We start from the raw sequence: 16,665 nt of genomic DNA on the forward strand, positions 1-16,665 counted from the left end.
GCCATTGATATCTGGTGGCTCAGGGTTTGAATAGAAGTTAGACACCTAAAAAAGTGCCTTATATGTCCAGTTTATAAAAATGGATCCATGTGAAGGAAATCTGTCTTTGTCTAAACTCTGTGTCAGAGCTGTTTCTTTATAAGAAATTCGATTTCTTACTGAAGCTAATTGTTGGCTGCGCCATCTATCCATCCATCCATCCATCCACCCATCCATCCATCCATCCACCTATCTAACACTTATCTATGAGTCTCCAAAGTCTGTAATGCAGTTGGGGATAAAAAATGTATCTGGAACCTTGATCAAAATTTTATGATATTAGGGCCGGAGAGATGGCTTAGCAGTTCAGGTGCTTGCCAGCAAAGCCAAAGGACCCAGGTTTGATTCCCCAGTCTCCACATAAAGCCAGATACAGAAAGTGGCACATGTGTTTGGAGTTTGCTTGCAGTGGCTAGAAGCCCTGGTGTGCCCATTCTCTCTCTCTTTCTCTCTCAAATAAATAAAATATTTTAAAAAATCAATCTATAAAAACTTATGATATTAGGATCTTATTGGGCTGAAATCCTGCCTTAAGCTAACTGCTTTCCTAGAGCGTGTGGTTGAAAATAAATTCTTTTTATTGTGATGGCTCTTAAACTCAAGCTGTTATGCAGTATTGCAGTGCCAGCATAAATCATTTGGTCTATAGACCAATTCTTCAAGTCAGGGTGTGAGCCAGCAGGGTCAGCATCAGCAAGGAATGGGTCAGAAATGCAAATTGTAAGGCCTTATCATACCACAATCTGAATTTGACACTATAAGCCCCTCAATGCGTGAAATCACACTCATTACATTTCTAGATGGTAGAGGAGATGTAAGTGTGAGGAAAAAGTTGGCCAACTTAAAGTGGCAGGCTTTAAATTTCTAACTAAGAAGATTGGATGACCATGAGCTGGTATTTATCTTAGGTATGTTCTGAGCAGAAACCTACAGGACCAGAGCTCTTAGTAACACTACAGAGCCACAGGAAACCAGAGACAGGAAACCCCATGGTGAGAACTGCATTGTTCACGTCAGAAGACATGCTAAAACCATCCTTCAAGCTCACAAGTTAGCTGTGCCTCAGAGAAAGTGGCGACATCCATTCAGTTTGCATTCAGTGCCCTGGTAATGGGTTGCACTGAGCCATACTTCTCCATGGCCTCCATGTGATTCTACCTGCTTCTGTTGGTATTCTGACTTTCCATCTACCCCTACGTTCCTGGTATCCCAGTGCCACCACTTCCTGCTGCCTCAATCCTTCTATTTTCAGTGTCCTCACTACAAAACTTTGCTGATATACATTAGTTTAGATGTTTGTTGATATCTGTTCTATGTTTAGTAACTGCTCTGTAGAGTTCACTGGCCATGTTCATACTCTGGACATGTTTTCTAGGTCACAAGACCATAACTTTTATCTGACTTTTTTTTTGTTTGTTTTGTTTTTTTCAAGGTAGGGTTGCAGTCTGGCCCAGGCTGACCTGAAATTAACTATGTAGTCTCAGGGTGGCCTCGAACTCACAGCAATCCTCCTACCTCTGCCTCCCGAGTGCTGGGATTAAAGGCATGTGCCACCACACCTGGCTCCTTTATACGACTTAAAAAATTGTTTTTCATTTTGTTTTATTGTACAAGCAGAGACAGAGAGAAGAGAGATAGAAACAAAGACAGAGGAGAGAGACAGAGAGGGATTAGGCATACCAGGGTCTCCAGCCACTGCAAACAAACTCTAGATACATGTGACAATTTGTATATCTGGCTTTACATGGGTATTAGGGAATCAAACTCAGGAAACTCAGGAAAGTGCCTTATCCATTGAGTAATTTATCCATCTCCTTTTATTCAACTTTTATTTTTATTATTTAACATTCTCATGTCAATAAAATGGGAACATAAAGGGGAAAAAGTATAAAAATTAGAGTGGAAGGAAGGTAAGGAAGGGAAGGTAGAAGGGAGAAAGAGAAGGGAAGGAAAGGAAAGGGCAAGACAAGAGGAAAGAAAAAAAAGGAAAAGAAAAAAATATGAAAGTAAATCAACCCAAAACAACAACCCTGATTCACTTTGAGAGCTAAATCCATTTGCCAACTGACTATCCATCTACCCTTGTGCCCACCCATGCATACTTTCAGTCATCCGTTAAACACGACTGTTTCCACACAGGAAAGACAATGACCATTTTTTTGTGTGTGTGCGTGCCAATAGGCTGTTTTTTTTTTTTGTATATAAAACAATAATTATAGTGAGTAATCAATGTGGGTCTAGTTAAATGTTATATTTATAATAATCCCAAAATATTCACCATGCTCTGGATCTTATTTCTTAAAATTATTGTATGCCCAGATGCATATCTCATTCTGAATGCAGAAAAGTTATTGGTGAGTTAGTTTTGGAAGAAGGTTTATTCTCATTTCATAATACTTGGATACAACTTTAAATAGAGTACATTTTCTCATTTCCTGAAAATGCTGAGTTTTAAAATAAAACCATAACAGAAGTCACTGGTTGGCTGAATCATGACCTCTGGCCCCTTGGGACTCTAGCATCAGTGATAGATTATTTCTGTTCCCAATCAGGTTCTCTTTGCTTTGTTTTGTCATTTTGTTTTTTCAAGGTAGGGTCTCACTCTAGCTCACTCTGACCTGGAATTCACTATGTAGTCTCAGGGTGGCCTCGAACTTATGGAGATCCTCTTACCTCTGCCTCCCGAGTGCTGGGATTAAAGGCGTGCGCCACCATGCCGGGCTGTCTTTGCTGTTATAATGCCCTCCTCCAGGGACAATTGAGTTGCCTCCTGCCTCAGGTGGTGCCAGTACAACTTAAAATTGTGTGGAAGTCCATTGCCTGACGGTACAGCCAGATGGTAAATTCTCATGCTGTATGTCCTTTAGAATGAAATTCCAGAAAGTATCCACACCCCTCCTACGAGGTCTCTGAGGAACCAAGTGCTCATGGCACGCTGGGGGTAAATTTGTTGTTTCCATCCTTTCATCTGTGATTCTTCCCTTGATCCATTCTCCGAACTTTTTTTCTCTCCCACTTATGTATTTATTCGCTTGTTTGTGGCAGGGCATCACTATGTAGCTAAGGCTAGCCTCAAACCTGCCACCCTTCTGCCTTAGCCTCCCAAGTCCTGGGATTGCAGGCATGTACCCACATACCTCAGTGCTCCTCACACTGCATGTTTTGGATCAGATTCCCCTCAAGTTGCCATTTACAAAGTCACTGTCTTCATTGGATTGTACCCAAAAGCAAGGACACTAGCCCAGGAGTATTCACACGTATTGCTCCCCTTCTGACCTACATTACTTAGGCAGTATATTTTATTTATACATTTTAAGATCCTTCTTTCCTGCTTAGCAAATCCTGTAGTGAATGGGTAAGATATCGTAGCATGGGCTCGAGTGACTCTGGTACCTTTCTTAGTATGTTTTTGATCATGGTGAGCATGGTTATGTAATTTGCACATAATAAGAAAACTTTAAAAACTTTTTTCAGTTAATCTATCCTGACTTCACTCTCCATTGGACAATCTGTCTTTCTTTTTCAGAAGGTAGCAAGACCCGAGGAGATAAATCATCCCTTGCATATCAGCCAAGGCCCAAATTGCTCATCCGCAGAGGAATTTGGGGGATGAGCGAGAGAGAGCTGCTTCCATGGTGCGCCTGACATCAGCACCAGAGTGAAGGAGACCGACGCTGAGGACACTCAACACCTGCCGAAGCAGAAGTCCCGAGCCTCCTCAAAGCTCATCACTGAAGTAGACTTAAAACACACCCATCAAGGCTTAGGGAATTTTGTGGAAGAGGGGGCAGAAAGATTGTAAGAGCCACAGGTTGAGAAGGCATCCCCAGAGGCATTACTCCCTTCCCCAATGACTGACATTTGCTCTCACAACTCATAACCCACAACCCCATGCGGAATCTCACCAACCCCGCTGGGGTGGGCCCTCTGCGGAATAGGGGCAGGGAGGAGGGAAATGATGGTACCAACACATATTGTGTCCATACAAATTATATTTATAATTAAAAAAGCCAATACTGTGCCATCCACATAATAACTCCATGCTTAATGTAATGGCACTTGCTGATATGCCCTTCTAGATTGGCAGCAATGGAGATTAAACATATTAATTAAATATAAATAATTAAATTAATTTAACATATTAAATTAATGAAATAAAATTAACACATATTAGTTAATCGAACATAATAAATTAAATTAATTAATTCAACATATTAATTAAATTAATTAAGTATTGATCAAATTCTGTGCAGGTAACCAAGGAGTTAAAAAAATACACAAATTTTAAATTCAGTAGCCTATGCATACCTCTGGAATGATAAGTCAGAAATATTTTTGTTCAAATATACCACACTATTAGAGATAGGAGGTTGTTTCACAAAGCACGGCTTAAGAGGAAGTCATATAAGGGGGTTATCTAGGAGGAATGAAGAAGTTTTACCTTGGATAATCAATATTCTTATTTTTCTTTTCTTGCTTCACACAGAAAGAGATCCAAACTGCGGGTTATTATTTTTTTTAATCTGATGTCATTCTTGGCATGTGATGATCAACTGTTCTGAAAGATAATGCAGTAATTAGACAGAATGACTCTTCTGAGACAAAAAGACACAATGTGATCTCCTAAACTATACTGGCAGCCATGAAATTCAGTGATGTGAGAAGAATTGTTTCATTGAACATTTCCATGGCAGTGTTTTTACATGATATCTCACTGGATACTTTTACGTCTCATAGAAAATTTATCAACTGGAAAAAAAAAAACTCATGTCAAATAGATTGATGCTGTATATAATACTCGTCTATGACTATAATTTATATTCTCTTTATAAAGTAAAAATATACAAGCATCCATAATATTGTTAAGATAAAGTATACACACAAAATTATATTTATTTTCTGTGCATGGTTTGTTTTATGAATCCCACAACCACCCATTGGTAATGAAAAACGACTAAACATTGTAATTCTTTCCAGGGTGATTCATTCCACCTCAGAGCTGGACTCCATCCTGGTACAATATTCTCAAGTATGTTGTGTGGGTTTGCTGAGGAAGGCAAGTCTTTTATCCCTGAGTACTAATGACACTTCCTGAAAAATGGAACTTATCACTGGGCCCACATCTGTGGGAGAGGTGATAATCTCAAATCCTATCACATGTTGTATGTTGGGTGGTGATTTTCCTTTTTGAAATGTCATACAGAAAAGGACTTGTGTCACACACAAATGATCTGATGTTGACCACTAATATCTGCTCCTATGTTTGCAAAACAATATAATTTTGTGCACTTATAGGCATATAAAAATAGTTCCACTGGGGCTGGAGAGATGGCTTAGCGGTTAAGCGTTTGCCTGTGAAGCCCAAGGACCCCTGTTCAAGGGTCGATTCCCCAGGACCCACATCAGCCACATGCACAAGGTGGCGCATGCATCTGGAGTTTGTTTGCAGTGGCTGGAGGCCCTGGTGCACCCATTCTCTCTCTCTCTCTCTCTCTCTCTCTCTCTCTCTCTCTCTCTGTCTCTCTCTCTGTCTCTCTCTCTGTCTCTCTCTGTCTCTCTCTGTCTCTCTCTCTCTCTCTGCCTCTTTCTCTTTCTGTCTGTCGCTCACAAATAAATAAATAAAAATGAACAAAAATAGTTCTATCAGGGAATGAAAAAGACAATAATCTAAGTGAAAAGCAGAGATGTCATATTTACAACCAAGAATAAAGTGTGAATGCTGTTTTAACCTAACTATTTATTAAAATTATAATGGAGAATTCACATTGCAGAAGAGGAATTTGAGTCAGAGATCAGTTTCACACAGTTGGTGGACATCAAGGGAGGATGATCTCCCAGGTTTTCTGTCTCGAAGTTAGGTCATACAGAAACACAGACCTTTAGTTTCCAAAATGACTTCTAGACATTGCAAAAGATCAAAGCTCACAGAATCCTCTGCCGAGCTTGTTGAAAGATTATTTTGAAGCTTGCAAATTTGACAGGTATTAGAGTGCTATGGGTGGCAGAATGGCAATAATACAACATGCTGTGCTAAGTCAGCACCGACAAGCCCCGGGAGATGTTAAACTTTCACGTGCAATTCTTACCCATGCTATAGAAGATACAGTTAAATCCCATTATTAGAAGCCTCACAATTCAAAGACCCAAGCTTTGATTTATCTACTATCATCTTTTATTTGTTTATTCAAAATATATTTCTTATTTAAGAGAGAGAAAGAGGAAGACAGAGAGAAAATGGGTCCTCCACAGTCTCTAGCCACTGCACACGACCTCCAGATCCACACACTGCTTGTACATCTGACTTACGTGGGCACTAAGGAATCAATTAAACCTAGGTCATTAGGCTTTGCAGGCAAGTACCTTAACCACTAAGCTATCTCTCCAGCCCCCTTTTATTTATTTTTTGTTTATTTATTTGTGTGTGTGTCTGTGTGTGTGCTACAAACAAATGCATGTCTAACTTTATGTTGGTGGCTGCACAATTGAACCCAGGCTGGCAAGCAAGCACCTTTAACTGGTAGTTATTATAATTCTTATTTTCACCTACCAAAGATGATAATGTAAGGGTCAAGTGAAACAATGCATGCAAAGCATAGTATTGGGTGAATATAGGGATTCAATATGTTTTAATTTCCTTGTTTAAGGAAATCTTTCTATTGGCTGCATTATAAGATTGTCTATTTGTGAAAAATATCCTTTTTCTGCAAGACACAATCAAACCCATACTTTACATTCTGTCAACTTTTTTTTTTAAGCTGAAAGTAGGTAATGTGCTGATAGAATGTTAACAGTTTTAATAAGTCATAAAATAGAACTTTCTGGTAGAAAGGCAAATTTTGGTTTGGACAAGAGCTGAAAGATCTTAAAAAACCATGAAAACAAAATAGACAAAGTTTCTATTGACATTATCATCTAACAATGAAACATTTAAGATGAAGAAAGCGTGGAACTCTGGGAAAGATGTTCCTTGAACTAGAGCTCTAAGCACACAGCTGAGGAAGCACATTTACCTGGAGGCATGGCTGATAGCCTCTGGAATTTCTGGGAAAACATACTTCTAAGATAACAATCATCTCCTTAAAATGATTTCTGGACATTATAAATGCCTCTTTAGCTAAAGAACTCTTTATCTAGAAACCTTGTATATTCTAGCTTCATTTCATAAGCAGAAGTCTCTGGGGGACTTCTGAGATGAAAGAGCATTTCTGAGGCAACAGGCAGTCAATCTCAAAGCAAGGAGTAGACCGCAGGTCTTCTAATTTTGGCATAGTTATCTTACTGAGATAATTTCTCTTAAATTGTTCTTCACAAATCATTTCTTTTACCTAGTAAGTAACACCATATCTTTGAAATCTTGTTTTATGTTAAAAATATATACATTTTACAACTGTCCACAAATTGTTGTTTGCTTGAAGACAAGGTTAAGCCACCTGTCTGCCTGATAGTTCCTTCACCCTGAAACCCTTGAAGTAACATAAACCCCATAAGAAGGTCTATATTTAGGTTCTGACTTCTCATGTGTCTGAGTCTGTTAGAACACATAGTAAGTAGGCATGTCCATTTTCTAGTGATTTCTCAATTGCAGATAAGAAACAGTGAGGCAGACTGGGAGTGTAGCTCAGTTGGTAGAGTGCTTGCCTAACATGTACAAAGCCTTGGTTTGAATCTCCAGTGCCACATAAAACCATACAGGAGGTTCAGAAGTTCAAGGTCATCCTCAGTTATATAGGTAGATCAAGACCAGCCTGGACTATAAACCCTTTCTCATTAAAAAAAAAATAAATAAAATAAAAAAAAATCAAGGCTCAGTACTTTACAGGAGAGCTGGGGAACTGAACCTGGGCCCTCAGGCTTTGTAAGTAAGCACTCTTAACTGCCTAGCTATCTCTGTGCTTCAAGGATTCATATTCTTCTATGAGAATTACAAAATAAAAAGTTGAAATTCACAGTAGTGATGAATGCCACAGGTTTCCATTTTCACTCGAAGCAACAATAAAACCACTACAATATGCCAAGAAAAAGTGTAGCAACAAAGGAAACAGCTTTATAATTTAGTAACTTCAATGACCCTTTGTCCCAGCTTTCTGAACAAAGGCTTGCATCTTCATTTTGCCTGGGGCCTTGTAAATTATGACACTGCCATTAACCAGGAAGTTCTTCAAACGTCAACTTTAGCTTAGCTGGTCTCTATGGGATTTGGAAAATGGACTGGCTGCTTCTAAAATTCCCAAACAACTTCAAGCCGAATCATTTCAGTTTCTGTTCTCCCGGTGAGTGTCTCATGTTTTCCATGTGGCTATCTTACCACATTTCCTAATTAAAAAAAAAAAAAAAAAAAAAAAGCACCACCCCCAGATTTAAACTAAGTGTACTTTTTTTTTTTTGGTTTTTCGAGATACGGTCTCACTCTACCCCAGGCTGACCTATGGAGTCTCAGGGTGGCCTCAAACTCATGGAGATCCTCCTGCCCCCGCCTCCTGAGTGTTGGGATTAAAGGTGTGTGCCTCCATGACCAGCTCCCATTTAAGTTTTAATTTAATTTAAATTTTCTCTTTGATTCTCCATTTCACTCAAGGTCAACTATACATTTGAAGAAAAAAAAGTCAATGATAAAAGAAATTGACTTTAGCATGTGCATAATGGAGCTATCTGATACATTCCTGGTCTGCTCATACTTTCAAAAACATATGTCCAAACTCATCAAATTGCATACATCAAATGGGCACAGTGTTTCATATATCACCCATAGCTCAGTATTATTTATTGATTTATTTGAGAGGGAGGGAGGGAGGGAGGAGGAGAGAGAGAGAGAGAGAGAGAGAGAGAGAGAGAGAGAGAGGGAGAGAGAATGGGTGCACCAGGGCCTCTAGTCACTGCAAACAAACTTCAGACACATGCACCCACCTTGTGCACCTGGCTTATGTGGGTACTGAGGAATTGAACCTGGATCCTTAGGCTTTGAAAGTGCCTTAATGCTAAGCCATCTCTCCAGCCCTTAAAATATTTTTATTACCAGGTGTGGTGGCACATGCCTTTTATCCCAGCACTTGGGAGGCAGCTGTGAGTTCAAGGCCACCTAAGGCTACATAGTGAATTATAGGCCAGCCTGGGCTAGACTGAGACCCTACCTGGAAAATCATATATATATATATATATATATATATATATATATATATATATATATATATATATATATATATATATACATATAATTTTTTTTTTTCTAAGGAGGACTGAAGAGCTGAGGAAATAGCTCAGTGGTTAAAGGCCCTTGTTTGGAAAGCCAGGTGGCCCAAATTCAATTCTCCACAACCCATGCAAAACCAGATGTACTAAGTGGCACATTTGTCTGTAAACTGTTTGTAGTGGTTAAGAGGCCCTGGTGAGAGCCGGGTGTGGTAGTGCACGCCTTTAATCCCAGCACTCAGGAGGCAGAGGTAGAAGGATTGCCATGAGTTCAAGGCCACCCTGAGATGACAGAGTTAATTCCAGGTCAGCCTGTACCAGAGTGAGACCCTACCTCGAAAAAAAAAAAAAAAAAAAAAAGAGGCCCTGGTGAATCCATATTGTCTCTCAAATTCATAAATAAAAATATCTTAAAAACATGAAAAAGACTTGATAAACCTAAATTACATTTATGTTCACTAAACAAGTTATTTATCTATTTTGATTTTTCAAGGTAGGGTCTCATTTTAGTCCAGATTGATATGGAATTCACTCTGTAGTCGCAGACTAGCCTCAGACTCACAAGAATCCTCTTACCTCTGCCTCTGGAGTGCTGGGATTAAAGGCATGGGTTGCCACAACTGGCTTACACATGCTTTTTTAAGGGAGAAAACTAATGTTTTTTGCTGGTGTGTATGTCTGTGTGCTTACTTGGTGTGTGTGTGTGTGTGTGTGTGTGTGTGTGTGTGTGTGTGTGTGTGGTATATGAACCAAGCATTCACTTGTGGTGGAGCGTGCTGTCTGTGGTAGCCAGAGCAGAATGGCCACTCCACTGCTCTACCAGCTGTTCTGATTTGAGCCTGAGTAACTTGTCTGTCTATTCTTATTTGAGCTGGAGTCTCTTACTGATACTAGAGCGTGCTGTTTTTGTTTTATTTTGTCTTATTGGTGAGCCTGGGTGATTTCCTGGTCTCTGACCCCTTTGCAGGACTGGGGTTACTGGTGCACATGACCATAGCCAGTTGTGGACACAGGATCTGGAGATTCAGACTTAGGCAGTTTCAGTCTCCCTCAGGTTCTCGTGCTTGTGCAAGAAGCCCATTTAACTGCTGAGCCATCTGTCAAGTCTAACAGAGAAAAAACTTTCTATCACTCTCTAATAAGATGGCCTTTTCACACAAATTCACACTTGTAAGAACAGGTGGTTGCCCCCTGAAACACACACTTTAAAAAAAAATATTTGAGAGAGAGAAGAGAGAGAGAGAAGAGAGAGAGAGAAAGAATGGGTACACAGGGCCTTCAGCGGTTGCAAATGAATTCCAAATATGTGGCCCCCTTGTGCACATGAAGTAACGCGTACTCAAGTGTAACCACAAATTTCCAGGTCATTGCAAATGGCCTCTCAGTCATGTATTGTAGAAACTTACTTCCTATCTCTTTAGAGTAATAAGATTATACCTAGTCTTCTAAAATGAAAATTGAAAAAAGAAATCACTAGACTCACAATATGTGTGGCCCAGATGATGATTTTCCTTCACCGTCTCTTCATTCGCTGTGCTGACTGCTCTCCACGCAGTCTTGCAATCACACCCCTTCTGAATGAGCTAACGTGTGTAATAAGAGCAGTGCCATTTACTGCGTGTGGGCTATGAGGCAGGCATTGTTCTAAGCATACTATATTATTTCATTTACAATCTCTGATCGTCCTCCAAAGTGGGGACTACTACTGATGTCATTTTACAGAAGCCACTATGATATGGAGGCGTGAAACACCACAAGGGTTGGGGAGACAGCTGAGCATTTTAAGGCATTTGTTTGCCAAGCCTACTAGCCCATGTCTAAGTCCCCAGCCACTCATGTAAAGCCAAACCAGCATTCATTCGCAATGGCCAGATACACTGGAATACCCATATGCGTGAGCACACAAACACAAATGCAAATAAATAAATAAATGCTCTTCAAGAAAAGGAATCTAACCATAGCATTTCAGGTATAACTAGCTGCCACAAGACAGCCTGAAACAGATCTGGTTCAAGGCAGATATTCATATTTTTAAAAAAGAAGTTTTATTTATTTGTGTGTGTGTGTGTGTGTGTGTGTGTGTGTGTTAGTGACAGGACTTCTTGCCACTGTGAATGGATGCCAGACACTTGCACTACTTTCCTGTGTCCAGCTTTACATGAGTGGCTTGGGAACTGAACCTTGGCCTCCAAGTCTTGCAAAGAAGCACCTTTAACCACTAAGCAACCCTACCAGTAGCTATATTAATTTTTCATCAATCATTTCTACCCATCAATCTAATTCTATTACATCAGTGTAAAGCTTTTAAAGCTTACCATGTCCTATGAAGTTTAAATGAATTATTTCATTTAGGTGTATTGTTTTGTTTGGTTTTCTGAGGTAGGGTCTTGCTCTGGCCCAGTCTGACCTGGAATTCACTGTATATTCTCAGGGTGGCCTTGAACTTTTGTCAATCCTCCTACCTCTGCTTCCGGAATGCTGGGATTAAAGGCATGTGCCTTCATGCCCAGTATTTAGGTGTTTTTATCATCATTCCATCATACAAAGGCCAAAATTGGGGCACAAAGTGATTAAGTTATTTGGCTAAGGTCTCACACAAAATGTGAGAGCCAGGATTTATTCTATTTTTAACATTATATTTTTTCTTATGTATAAGATTTAGTTTTATTTATTCTTAAAAATCAATTTTCCATGCCAAAATATAGAAGAGCCTGATTATGTTTTGAATCACATTGGTGACTAGTTCAAGTATTAGAGCCAAACTGCTAGTTGCCAAAGAGATCAAAGTCTTCCTTCCAAGCCTGTATTTGCCAAGTGGCAATGCTGGTTCAGTGACCACCTATGTAACTCGGTTCCCAGCCAGTTAATTCCTGAACTCCCATTGCTAATCAGTAGCAGATCCATGAATCAAGCATTTTACAACATGGGCTGGAGTTCCTCATTCATCCATCAACTTTGTTCATGCCATAGACAGTTGATAGGAAAGACAGAGAGTAGTAAGTGAAAAATGTGTACATCATCTATGTATCGATCAGTCTATCTCCCAATTCTATTTATTGGTAGATAGAATTGGGAGATAACATATAGATAGACAGATAGACAGACAGACAGACAGACAGACAGATGACAGATAAATATATGTATATAAGTAGTAATTTATGATGGAGTTGGGGCAAACATTGACATTTCTTAATCATTGTCCCAACAACAAAGGCAACCAATAAAATTAAAAGAAATATGTTGATTTACTCAGTGAATATTGTGAGGTGACTGTGCCACACACTGTTAAGGTGTTTAAGATAATGTAGTAAACTCAAAAGAAAAATTCTTGCTTTGAGCTTTCCATCCTAGTACTGTACTGATAAAATGTCATGATTTTCAAGTAATAAATTGTCATGAATTTAAGTGTCTTTGAATTCAATTATTGGTATAAAATGGTGATTTTCAATATACAATGGCATCAAATAAGGAAGACCCAACATTACAGGTCCTCAGAAAGAAGAGCTTAAAGTTATATATGACAGTCAATTTTAGAGTGTCACCTGACTGAAATATGAATTATATGGAGAGCTAGGAAAGGAGCATTTCTGGATGTGTCTGTGAAGAAATCGGCAGGTGAGTCAGTGGACACATGGGGGAGTCAATGTGGCACCGTCCAATTGGCTGAGGGTCTAGCAGACAAAAAAAGCAATGTGTTCTCTCTCTTGGAGCTAGCTCACTCTCTTCTCTTGCCCTGAGACATACTACCTCCAAGCTCTCTTACTTGTGAATTCTAGGACTTTCAATAGCAGCAATGGCAGGGGGGGGGGTAGCCTGCTGTCTCATACTGGGAGTTATATCACTGATTTATACTTGGCCTGAACTACACCAACAGTATCCAAGGACCTTCAGTTTGCACATGGCTACCATGGAGGTTTTGTCAATTCCCCCAACATGATATGTCTGTGTTTTTCAGTCTCTCTCGCTCTCTAAATATATATATATATATGTGTGTGTGTGTGTGTGTGTGTATGCATGTAAACACACATATATAGATACATATATGTATGTATATACACACACACACACACACACACACACATATATATATGTCATGTAGAATATAAGTCATGTAGATTTGAAGAAAGTGTTTTCCTCTGGAGGTAAAATTTCTGAGACAAATTCAAAAGTATTTTTACATGCTCTTTTAATACATGACAATCGAAGATCACTTCCTAAAGCTGTTGAGCTGAGTCAATTATAATAATAATTAAGCAAATAATTTGAAATCCCCCAATTCCAGTTAAATTTTCTCCAATATATCTCTTTAAAGTTCTTTAAAATGTCATATGCCTAATTTTATATCAACATGTCCAGTGTCAGATAAATAACTATGAAATGTAAATTTGTCTCTAAATCAATATACAACTTTATCCTCTTGTCAATTATTGCCAACATGAAGTGATAAAATTGGGTACTTGGTCACAAAGGCTGGTGATATTTGCTATTAATCTGAATAAAACAACCATCCTGGAGCTCTCTCATTGGGTCATAGGTAGATATAACACATGCCCTGAAGACAACCTGATCTATCTCTGGCCATAGAAAGAATCTGAAGGCCAAACACTGAACATATTATAACAAATTTGATTAGAAATTTATAACCCTTCATCTTTGCAGATAAGCTCCCACAACTGCTGACTTTTCAAACATGCATCTTCTAATCTCTACATGCCACTCTTCAGTGTATTCTCACCAATAACAAGTTCTTTATTGTTGCTTTAGAGAGGGAAAGGTAATGTGTACATCCTCAATGGCAACGGTGGATGAAAGATCCAGGAGGGTAGATAGTCATGACAGCTAAATTACCAAGTATTCATAACCATGACTATTCCTCATGATACCTTTCAGGAGACACAGTGGGGAAGTCATGTCTTTCTCAGAGAATCCACATGAAAGCATGATGAAAACAGTGCCACACATAGTTCATGACCTTTGTTGCTACTTATTTTCTTTAGTTTCCTCATAGCTTATAATCAGCTAAAGATTCAGTAGGAGTTGTCTGCATACTTTCCATGGCCAATGCCATCACATGAAATGTCTCTGCGCAGTGAGAGAGGAACAATGCTATCTGCCAAGAAAATTAGATAAGATGGACTATTACAGAAACAAAACAGAAGACAGGGATATGGGTAGTCTCTTTTTATATTTTCTTTGCTTCTACTACACATGGAAAATTTATAGGACAATATAGAAAGTGCTATGAAGGAGAGTCACTGTCTTCCACATTTTCTTTGTTCATTGTATTTCCTTGTTTTTTAAAAAAATATTTTTATTTTTACTTTATTTATTTGACAGAGAAAGAGGGAGAGAGAGAGTGAGAGAATGGGCTCTCCAGAGCCTCCAGCCACTGCAAACATACTCCAGACGCATGTGCCCCCTTGGGCATTTGGGTCCTGGGGAATTGAATCTGCGTGCTTTGGCTTTGCAGGCAAACACCTCAACCACTAAGCTATCCTTCCAGCCCCCTTTTTCCTGCTTTTATGCTATTTCAGATATTATTATTTGAACTTCCTTTCATTAATATTCTAATTTCTGACAAGAATTAGCCCAGCTCAAGAAGTTTCCTTACCCTTGCAGACTCAGTATGTCCCTCTCTCATTGAGACACCCTGTTTACTAAACTAGAGTAGTATGGTAGAAGTTAAGTCACACAGGCATGTGTACACACACACACACACACACACACACATCCCATATGCTATAAGCACATCCGTCCAAACAGAAATAGAAAAAGAATAAGTTAAACATGACAGTAAGTCCTTAACTTACTTGTTGAGGTCCCTAACTAAACAGACAAAAGGGCTGGGATTCAATTTTAGAAGGACAACAGCCAAGAACCTGTTTGTGCAAAACAAGCATACCTTGAATAGTGAAGGACCTCAAACCACTTCCATATGAGCCGGGTGTGGTGGTGCATGCCTTTAATCCCAGCACTCAGGAGGCAGAGCTAGGAGGATCAACATGAGTTCGCGGCCACCCTGAGACTACAGAGTGAATTCCAGGTCAGCCTGGGCCAGGGTGAGACCTACCTTACAAAACCAAAACCCAAACAAAAAAAATCCAATTTCCATATGAAAATGAATCAGATGGTGAATGATGTGACAAAGATTTTTAAGCAGCTATCATAACATTGTCTCGCCAGTTACACATTCTCTTCATAAAAAGAGAAAGTAACATAGTTTTAGTAAAAAAAAAAAAATCCCAATTGGAAATTAATATAAAAAAATAAAGTAAACTTAACTATTTTTTTTTAATCTTGGTGGATGGAATCCAAAGAGTGGAGATGACAGAATCAGGCAATGTAGACATAACACTTTTTATTTATGTGTTTCATAAATCATACTTGATGACTGAACAAATGTTAATATATAATATGATAAGACATGATATTTAAAAGGTAAAGGGATCTAAAGGAATGTGAGGTTGATATACTTTATTTAAGGTACTAAAATGATGAGCCAGTACATTGTGGTATGTCACATCTGCCTAATGTAATATTCAGAGCAGCCACCATGAAAATTACCTAAACACAAAAACTCAAAACCATCATACAAAAAATAACATCAAATCATATAGCTTATTGATAAGGGATTAGTATCCAGAACACTGACTCAGGAACAACATGAACAACAACAGCAACAGCAATAAGTCCAAAAGTCAATTAAAAATGGGCAAAGGACTTGTATCAGTATTACTCCAATATACGTCTATACAGATGGCTAATAAAAAAGCTGGACATGATGCTGCATGACGACAATCAAAGCACTTGGGAATTGGAAGCAACAGGAACAGGAGTTCAAGCCCAGCTTTGGCTACACAGACAGTTTGAAGCTAGTGGTGGCTACAAAACCAAAATAAAATAACTGGCAAGAAACACACTCAATGACACTCAATATGGGGGAAATTGAAATTGAAACCATAAGGTGCCAGATTATAATTGCTACCTTTTATGTTGTAAATAAAAATGAAACAGGGGATGGAGCTATGGCTTAGCAGTTAAGGGCCTTGCCTGTGAAGCCTAAGGACCCAGGTTTCATTCTCCAGTACCCACATGAACCAGATGCACAAGGTGGCACATGCATCTGGAGTTCATTTGCAGTAGCTGGAGGCCCTGGTGTTCCCATTTTATCTCTCTATCTGCCTCTTTCTCTCTAATAAATAAATAAATAAGTAAATAACTAAATAAATAAAATATTTTAAAAAGTGAAATGGGCAGGAAATGACATATGTTGATGAGTTATGATACATCTTATAACACTTAGGGTGCATGAGTATGTTATGAAACATGAAGTAAACTGGCCACTCACTCAAAAGGACAGTTACTGTATGATTTCACTTAGATGACATTCCTAGCATAGGAAAACTCAGAGACAAGAAGTAAACTAGTGGCTATCAGAAA

General features: G+C 38.9%; 1 protein-coding gene across 1 annotated transcript in view; it reads right to left on the reverse strand.

The window, feature by feature from the left end:
- Positions 1–16,665, reverse strand: part of Dlgap1 (DLG associated protein 1) — a 961,152-nt gene that overhangs the window by 647,855 nt on the left and 296,632 nt on the right. Inside the window, exon 3 of the mRNA XM_045142954.1 lies at positions 4,481–4,597. The gene's annotated coding sequence lies outside the window, so the exon portion shown is untranslated. The remainder of the gene's footprint in view (positions 1–4,480; positions 4,598–16,665) is intronic.

This window comes from Jaculus jaculus, chromosome 2 (genome assembly GCF_020740685.1).
Source record: "Jaculus jaculus isolate mJacJac1 chromosome 2, mJacJac1.mat.Y.cur, whole genome shotgun sequence".
NCBI classification, from domain to species: domain Eukaryota; kingdom Metazoa; phylum Chordata; class Mammalia; order Rodentia; family Dipodidae; genus Jaculus; species Jaculus jaculus.